The sequence below is a fragment of the Nilaparvata lugens genome, chromosome 3 (assembly GCF_014356525.2).
Source record: "Nilaparvata lugens isolate BPH chromosome 3, ASM1435652v1, whole genome shotgun sequence".
In the NCBI taxonomy this organism is placed as follows: domain Eukaryota; kingdom Metazoa; phylum Arthropoda; class Insecta; order Hemiptera; family Delphacidae; genus Nilaparvata; species Nilaparvata lugens.
The window spans coordinates 53,784,222-53,794,761 of NC_052506.1; positions in this window are offsets into that span (position 1 = coordinate 53,784,222).

Consider the following 10,540-nt stretch of genomic DNA (forward strand, 5'->3'; position numbering starts at 1 on the left):
AGTTTTGATTCTTTAATTTCTATTCATATCTTAATTATAATTGGAAACTCCAAGATACAACACTTGCAGGAAGGCGAGTATAGTAAAACCACTTCTGCGACTTCTAGCAACCAGCTTGCCTGGTTTGACCAGTGAAGACAAGTCGGGTTTTGGGCTAAAACCTGACTGGACCCAGGAGCATCACGAAGAGGAGAGGAACACCAAGAGGATCTCGAGTAAGGCTTGGGAAGGCCTTTCTCGACCCCAAGACACCGATCCTAGCTGCAGGAGACAGCTGGTCCTGAGGTGAGGGACCCAGTGACCAGCAGTGATGCCTGGTGCTGAGGCTCTTCTATCTTGCTAATTCCAACTGGAATAGCAAGAGGACCTCGAGTAAGGCTTGGGTACGCCTTTCTCGACCCCAAGACGCCAGTCCCGATAGCTAGAAATGCCCGGTACTCAAGGTTAGGGACCCGGTAACCAGCAATGATGCCCAGTGCGAGGGCTCTGGGCCCTCCCAACCCTGTTAGGCAGTGCAAAAGCACGGCCCCTCTTCCTAAAAGAGGGAATCACTTCAACAAGGTGCTCAAGGCCCTGTTCCAACCCCCGACTTGAACGAGGGTGGTTGACGGACACCACACCAAGCCTCCCATCACCTGCTGCGGCCCACCCCAGACGCGGACTGAGTCTAGCGCCCCAGCAACACTGGGAATTCTAGTAGAAGAAGGTGTGGGCAAAAAACTACTCAGAAGTAGATAAATAGAGAATAAAGAGAACATGTCAGATTCTGAAGATCAGAATGAGACGACCACAGAGAAGGAGGAGCTAGTGAGATTGAGACAAACAGAACAGGGAATTGACAGAACACATCAACTGGGATGCTGCAGGAAATCAGGTGTCCAGCAGTAGCAGTAAGATTTAGGATTGCAATCGCTCATAAAGAGTCCGGTGAATCAAGCCCCAAAATGTAGAGAGTTTCTACAAAATACAACCTTGTTGCTCAAACAGGGAATTGGGGCAAACAAGAATCCACACACACACACACAAAAACCTTAAATGGGTTTTCGACTGTTACTAATCCATAGCCTACAATAATAATAAGTGCAGCAGTCAACCGCTCTAAATTAAATAAAATACTTCCATAAATAAGTTATTGAAGAAAAGATAAGCAATTGAAAACTGATGGAATACATGATTCCCGATATATATATAATTTAGTCTCCAGGAGAGAACAAGAAACAAGATGAATATGTCATGATTAAATCAGCTCAGAAAATAATATCTGTACTCTACAGAATCTAAAATGGTCTCCCATTCAGGTCTCCAAGTCGGCTCAAAATAGGTATCAAAAATAGGGCTGGCAATGTAGCCAAAGAAAATTACCAATTACAAAGGACGTGGTGGACAAAAGGACACTAATTACAAAGGACAAAATTTCCCTCAATAGAACGAGAAAGGAATACAACTAACAAAGACAGAATACAGGAAAATTCTCTAAATCAGAGAAGAAGACTCAGCAATAGAATGGACGTTCAACTGATTTTTTATGATGATTTGCATCTACAACAATTCTAAGTACTCTAGGAAAAATTGGAAAACAATAGAGGAAATATTAGAATTAAGTATGTAATGTACTGAATTACATCACGCAACTACTCTGATACTGTGGGAATAACAATGCTAATCCAGCACTCTAATAAAATTTTATCTGAAGAAGTTATAATTTTGAAAAAAAAAATAAATTTCAGCACAAGCACACGTGATAGATGTCGAGAAATTGGATTGAAGGTGATGCCAGCTCTAAGGAACTGACAAGAGGCTGAGTGGCGCATGTCCAGCTGCAATGCACTATCCTGGCTACCTTTGTACAATGGATCAGAGGCCCAGCAGTGACCACACTACAAGTGTTCCCACCCGAGGACTTGGAGAGGCGATCAGAATAGCAGAGCAAATGGCAGAGGACCAACCCTCCAATAACTCCAGTAATAATATCTTCACAAAAGTGACTCAACCTACAAATAATGACATCAATGTCTTACAAGGCTGAGTTGAACGTAGAGATGAGTCTATTCCAAACGAAACAACCAGAAAGACACCTGCTACGAGTGCAGAGGGTTGGTCATTTGGAAGAGAGTGTGCACCACAGGAGGAAGAGAGCGAATCTGAGTGAGCTGACCGGACATCGAGAGGTGGATGTCGAGATGGAGGACAAGCAAGGCCGAAGTTTTGCTTCTGGTTGGGTGCAAGAATTTATTTTTCAATGTGAAAGCTAATTGGACATTCTTGCATACTTTTGAGGGGTACCTATAATCAATATTTTCAATTTCTTTCATAAATAAAATCAATTTCATTTGAACATAGTCGTTGAGTTTCTCTAGACGCCTTGTTCTTACTTTGAGTCATGTTACACCTTCAAGAGGGGGAGTCTGCTCCTGGAAGAGTTGGACCTCTCTCTCACTGGGGTTGAGATTTCAACCCACTTAATCTCAAAGGGCCTATTCCAGGTCGTATAGGGAGGACTAGGCCGACCTCTTACCTAGGGTTAAGTTTGTCTGAACTGGTTGGGCCTGCTACCAGATCTATCCACCAGTTCGGTTACAAGTTGTTTGATATTTTTCCAAAAAGATTGAAAAATCATGAATTGCAGGGTTATGAAATGTTGAGTGTAGAATGTTGGAATGACAGTGGACTGAAAACTGGGGTGGTTCAATTTCCAAAAGAAGAACATAATTTTTCATATCTGTAAAAGAGGGGGCTGACTTTGTCAGATTTTTCAAAAGCAAAACAGCAAAGCCAATTCGAGTGTTGAGAAGTGGGAATGCTGACAAGTTGAATCCTGTAAGCATCGATGGTGTTGGTACATTCTGTCAAATACATGTACATTGACAGTTGTTGAAACTTTTTGCAGTTGCATTTATTATGAATGCTACTGTTTATAGGCTAAGCTGTATCCAGCAGTCAGTGAGTGTCTTTTCACTTTAGTTCAAAATATTGTATGTAATGGCCTGAGTAGGAAAACTGATAGGACAAGAATACTGGCGCCAATATACAAGAATCTTACTAGCAAATCCAAAATAATAAAATGTGAAACACCAGTAAGTGTTCTAGCACCCAACATTCTACACTATTATCAACTAAGAAAAAAGCCTGCCCAGAAATGAATGCCCCAGAATGCATAATCTTCCAAAAACAGAACAGCTTTCTAAGATACCAAGTTTATTTGAATTCAGAGCTTACTAACAAATTAGAAAATATGGAAGGTCCTTATGATTCCTTTCATATCTTTTGGGGGAAGAACTTATAAGGAAATATGTAACTGATTCAATATTTTTAAGGTTACAAAAAATGGATGTGAATTTCATAGTCCCCAGTGAACCTCCATTATAGTTTTTTGGTGTACATGTAATTCTTCTACTCAAGCCATCCAATATTAGGATCTCTTGTATCCCATTATCATTGCAATAAATTGTAAGGAATACCATATCAGTGAATAGATTTGAGAGAATACGGTCTCGGCTCTATTTTACTGATAACAATCCTGACTCGGACTCCACTCCAGACAAACTGTGCTAAGACCATTATTGAACATCTAAATGCCAGATTCGACTCAATACCTAAGGATGAATATTTGCCAGAGGATGTACAAGTGTGTGCTATGAATAAGAAACATTCTTGACAATATAATCCCCAATAGGAAATTGATGGAGGTTTCAAATTGTATTTGCTATGCGACACAAAAGGATTTGCCATAAATTGAAGTAGATGAAGAATTCCCTATTTACAACCAAATGAGAAAGATTTGGGTTGCAAGTGGCAATGTGGTTGTGATATTAGCAACAGGAATTTGAGTACCAAAATTATAAGCTGTATTATGATATTTTATGGTACTCAAGTATCCCATTAACTATCCACCTCGTCTAGGAATGTTCTTCATTTCTACAAGAAGAGAGAACAGGATTGTGACTGCCCTGTGCCTCCGAAAATGAGATTTTTAAAAGCTATCCAAGAGGTAAATCCATTGAGTACACAACATGAGTTGTGTTGTGTGGTAACTACACCAGTGTAACACACTGTGTGGTAAGGGAGAGATTGGTTCTTGAGAAGGTATGATGGGAAAGAAAAGAAATACATCCAAGTTTAGCGTCTCAGGTTATAAAAATCTATAATAAACATGGGTGGTGTAGACCTGATGGACAGCCACATTAGCAGATTGCACATACAAATGAAATCAAGACGGTGGTATTCATCCATTCAATCATTTTTGGTCTTACCAATTCTTGGATACTACAAAATCACATGAAACAACTAATTTCACAAAAGGAGTTCCGCTTATACTTGCACGAATTCTGTGCACAAGAGAAAGAGGTCCAGTGCAAAAAGAGAGCAGCCATCATATCAAGAAGAGATGAAAAAGAAAAAAGTGCAGTGTCTTTACCACTTAAAAGGGGGGTTCTAAGAAAAATAATTGTCACAGCAAAATCTTCAGCAAATGTGCAAAATGCAATACCAACAAATTTCAACTGTAATAGAATCATTGAGAGTAGTAATTGAAATTAGTGAAAATTAGGACTAGTAAAATGTAGAACCATAATTATTGGATTGTAGAGATAAATAGATAGGCTAATTGAATTCAATTGGAATGTAATTTTTTCACTGGCTGCGTAGCATAGGCTACGGAAGCTTGCATTTTTTTCAACCAATGGACGAGGTGAGGATCTTTCTCAGGGTTGAGAACTACCTAGCTAGCATCCCAGCCTGGGAAATATAGATTCCGTCCACTCGTCCATCACCAGTATCTGACTCTTCTTCCCCCTTGCCATAGTCTAGTTTCACGTGTAGGCCTAGGAAGAGTGGGCCTGGAGACAAAAATGCATTCTTTCATGCACTCTTCTTTTAGCCGTTGATGGAATTGGAGTGCATCTTGTTAAGAGTCCAGGATTTGATACACCAGTTATTTTTTCGGGAGTGTGGACCACTGATTCTATATCAGGAAGGACTTCATCAACATCCTCATCATGGGTGAGTACCAAAATTAGTCTTCACCATATGATTAGGGGGTGATGAACTTTCAGCATAGCAATAAATCTTTGTCATTGTAACGTTTCCAATTTCTTTTAGCTTATGTATTAGGCTGGGCAGCCAGAGTAGCGTCTGAATTTGTGTAATAATTGTAGAGAAATGTTTCAATTGAACAAACTTTTATAGAGTGCATCTTAAAAATCGTATTTGTCCAACGCTTGAAGCCACCAGTGTCTGGCTCTGGTGTAAAGGTAAACCATACTATTATTGCAGGCAATGCAATTCACCCTACGTTTGTAAGGAGAGCAGAAAATTCAAAGGGGACTTTGGAAGGAGCTGTTGAAGGACATCCTGACCAGTTGCCTGAAGAAGCTGCCGAGGTAAAGGTGAAGGTAGTTGTGATCAAAAAATTCCTTCAAGTATTCATGAACTCCAAGAGAAACAACAAACTTCAAGACAATGAAAAAAAAAACACAGAAGTTGACAAATCATCATGGCTTTTGTGGACGCCAAATGGAAGAAGCTTGAGAAGCGAGAAAATGGTTATAAAATTCACAAGAATTTCCTGAACAGCCTACTCCCGGAGAAACAATCTTTTAATGAGAAAAAATAAGGATCTTCAGGCGAAATGTTTTCAACCTGATAGATGCAATTTGTACTGATGAAAACGCAGAAACTCAAGGAAGTAAAAGTTTTATTTGATAATTTAGAATGTAGATATTAAACAGAGTGAGTCATATGTATGGAACACTTCAATAAGTTGGAGAATGTTGTATATGTAATACTGTAACTTTCAGGATAAGTTATTGGGCAAATACTCTACCTTTTGACATACAACTGAATTTCAACCCCTTTTTTAAAGCTGAAAACCTTTTGAAACATCTACCAGGACCAAAGAATATTCAAAAAATGCTAAAACCCCTTCAGAATGCTTTCAATTCTTTATCAATGATCAGATTATTGAAACTATTACTACAGCACAAACATCTTCATTGAGAAAAATAGTGATGCATATCAAAGAGAGAGGGACTGCAATCAACCTCGCCATGGAGATCAAGCTTTCATAGGGCTTCTAATTTATGCAGGATCAATTGGATCAGGTCACCAGAACCTAAAAGATCTGTGGAATAAGGATGGAACAGGATTTGATATATTTTATGGAACAATGAGCATAAGTAGATTTTTCTTCCTAATGCAAGCTGTACAATTTGATAACATAAATAATAGAGAAGAACTTCGCAAGGTTGACAAGTTTTTGCCCATTTCGAGAAGTTTTTGAGATGCTTGTTCAGAACTGTGAAGAAAACTTCACGATTGGAGGTTTTGTGACCATTGATGAGCAACTAGTTCCTTTTTGTGGCCGTTGTTCATTCCGGCAATACATGAAGAACAAGCCATCAAAATATGGTATCATAATACTAACACTGACTGACTCTAAACTTTTTATGTCCATAGAATGTTGGTAAAAACCTGAAGACAGCCCATATGAAGTCTCTAACAAGCCTCTTGATGTTGTCTTACATCTTTCAAGAAAAATGTATAATAGTGAAGAAACATTACAGCTGACAACTGGTTTACAAGTATTCCTTTGGTAAACCAGTTGCTGAGCCTGAAGATGACATATGTTGGAACCATCATAAAAGACAAAGTGGAAATTCCCATTGAAATGATTTCAAAAAAAAAGAAATGCTATGAAGCAATATTTGGCTTCCAAGAAATATAACAATTGTCTCCTATGCCCCCAAACAAAACAAATCTGTTGTTCTTGTTTCAAGTTTGCATCACGATGCAGCTATTGATGACTCTACTGGACTCCAGAGAAACCGGAGATCATCACCTTCTACAACACAACAAAGACTGGTGTTGATGTTGTGGATCAGAAATGTGGTACTTACACAACATCTAGAAGAAGCAACAGGTGGCCACTTGTGATATTTTACAGAATGTTGGATATTGCAGGAATCAATGCACAAGTGATACACTTGTTCAATAATATTGATAAGAAAGTTGTGAGATGAATGTTCCTGAAAGAAGTGGCTGTGGAATTAATCAGCCTATGGCACACATGAGAGCATCAGTGAAAACTATACAAAGCTATCAGACTCTCTGCTTTGAAAGTAGCTGGTGTTGGACAAGAACTACCAGTACAAAATCCCAGGAATGAAGAAAGAAGACAAGCAAGGTGCTCAGTCTGCCCTTGCAGCAAAGACAGGAAAGTGAAGACACAGTGTGGAGTCTGCAAAAATCATATATGTCCTTGTTCATATGACAACAGTATCTGAAGGTTGTCTCAACAAAGACAACAATGATGATGAATAACTATAATTGAAACAAGATTAGAATTTTAAGTTATCAAATAAATGAAGAGATCATGAGGACAGTATTTTCATTCTTACTTAGTTATAATTTTTTCACTGATCTATCTCTGATTAATTTTTCTAAATTCTGAATTTTTTATAAACTTTCCACCATACAGCTTCCAAATTGTGTGAAAATATGTGTTTTGTGTTAATATTATGCCGAGATCCCATAATATGATATATGTGCAAGAATTTCAAAAAATGTGCCAGAATCATAAAGTATGGAAAATTAGGTGAGTGTTAGTCATATAAGAAATACTCCATGTAGGGTTAGCTCTGATAATCGTAAAGAAGCAGAGAAAATTCAGCTGAGGTCAGAATTACTATCACAAGATTCAAGAAGCCACTCCAGTCGCATTCACTTCATCTGTAAGGAAGGATTTGGGAGTACAATCTCTCGAAAATTCGTTTTTGGGCGAAGAAGGAAGTACGCGAATTATCCAGAATTTAAACTCATTGCTCAACTCGGAAATAGGAGGACAATGGTTCGAAGTTCATTTGTAGAATGGAAAACTATGGGTGCAGCTGCAAGTTGCTAGATACCCAGAGATTATGAGTGTACACTCACACAAAGATTCGAGAAAAGTTCTCGACCTGGAACGATGGCGTGCTTAGCGCCACCAAACAAAATCAAGTGAGAACGCCCGTGCATTTGCTGACGTTGTCGCGAAAGCCATGCCTATTGAAAGCGATGCCTTATCAAGTGTTTTTTTCAAGTAAATATACATGAGAGGCTATTTTTGTTTGCAGAATTTATCAAGTTGAAGGTTCATGCTGTGAGGATTTTCTCAGTTTCCTGCACGTGGGTGTTCTGCATTGATATGGTCAATTCCTACAAGTATTTGGGTGTTTTTTACGACCATAGGATGAGGTGGTCTGCTCACATGAATACATAAAAAAAAGTAGAATATAAAATTATATACAGGGTGTCCCAGATAAGGGTGTAAACCCGGCTACATAGATTCTACATGCAATTTGCAACAAAACATGTTCAGTAAAATTTGATGATGAATAAAGAACATGAAATTGATACTGAACTTGGAATAAGTAATTGATTAGAAAACTAAATTGTTGAAATATAAAAAAATTTGAACGTTTTGAAAAGGAAGTTGAGAATGCTAGAAATATGTTAGGACAGATGATTATGGATAGTAAAAGAGAATGAATAACAGTTTGCATATTATGAGTAATTTTCAAAGATTAGAAAAGTATGTTGAATGAAACTTTACATTAATTGAAAGATAGTATTGAGGATTTTATGAGTATTATTATTAGGTGGAATCTCGTAGCCAAAAGAGCACGGACACCAGATATATGAAGTTTTTTTTTTATGAGGATATTTGTGAGAATGTAAAGAGGATAGGAGGTAGGTCATTCAAGACATATGCATCTGATTGATGAAGAATATAAATAATTACTGTAGACTCGGCTGTGACTTTTCTGATACTTGATAGATTAATTTGAAGTCTGATACATTGTACAATCATTTAAAAGTTCCAATCAAAGTATTGAATTAAATTTTTCTCTTGCACATATTGATTAAAATTTGCATTTTTGATTGAAATTTGAATAATGTGTTGATGCAGTTTGAATATTGAAATAATTCTAAATCAAATTGAATTGTAACTCTTTAATGATAAAAGTAGTCTATTATTGAAATATTGAAGAAGAGCAAACTGATATAGTTATTGAAGTCTGCATAATCCATAATGTCTGAATAAATTGAAGTCTGCTTATTTTCAAATTTTGAATAAATTAGTTTTAGTATGGATTGGGTTGTAATCCAAATGTAGTTTAGTAATAATTGAACACTCACCTTAGGATAAGAATTTGTTTGTATTATGTATTTGATTATGAAATTTTGTTGTACCTTTCTATAACTTGAATGATGACTCTTTAAAATATTTTGAATTTCTAAAATATTGATTGTATTGGATAATCTTCAAGAACTTCAAACTGTTAATTTAGCCAAAAGCTGGAGGGAGTGTATGAGTGCTACCAACTTACTCTAGGCTTCGAGTTTATCAACAGTTTAGTGAAATGAACTATGCAAATAATATGTTAAAAAAAAGACTTTCAATTACATTTCTGCGGAAAAAAAAAATACAACCAAGTGAATGAATTTTGCAAATCACATGCCTATTAGGGAAGAACAAGACTTTCAATAAATAGTACTATGCAAATTGCGACAAAGTGAAAAAAACAATTGCAACAACTTCGAACTTTGCAAATATTCAGTTTTTTGTTGTTCCTGAACTTTGATATAAATTTGTGAAACGACGAAATGAACCATTTTCGAAAAATAAAATAGCTCAACCAGTTAGATTGAACATTCTACAAATCTTGTGGTGCAAGTGCAAACCTATTTCATTGTCAACACTTATTCACGACTTTATTGGATAAACTACCAAGCTGATACAACATCTGGAGATGTAAAAAAGAGTTCTACAGCCTGTTGTGATGATGACAACAAGAATCTACAAGCATGAATACATTTTTCTATGCTGAGTAACTAAATTATCAGTATTCTTCAAGAACTTCAAATCCAATCAACAATATAAAATTTATTTCGATGTTTTTACAATTTTAAAATTTTTTCACAATTATATAACTTTATTTTGGAGTCATCATATTAACATATTTCTATGATTATTTGATTTTGATATTTTGATATGACGAAATTTCAAATTTGATATTTTGCAAATGGAAATAAACTAGAATTTACAATTATAAATAATAAAATTAATACAAGAAGTCAAACAATTAAAAATTTTCCATAGTATATTGATAAAATTTTTTTAATGATTTGCAAAACCCAAATATGAAATTTCTAGTTCGAAGAGGGGGCATTTGTAATAATCAGAATTATTAGTTGAATTTGGCGCTAACTAAAAAGTCGATCTTTAATATGTTTGAATCAATTATCGATGTTTATCTGATAGTATCGACTATCGAACTATAATTGGGCATTATCGATTATCGATAATACCTTCATACAAACAGCTGTTTGAGTTACCAAATATCATAAATTAAATTTAAATTGAAACAGGTTAAAGTAAATAAAAATCACTTCAAAATAAACATAAATAAATTTAATATTGAATTATACAAGTTTTTGAAACAATGTAGAAAGGTTATTGCATTGATAAGTAAATCCACTAGTAAAGTTTGTTAGGTTGGCA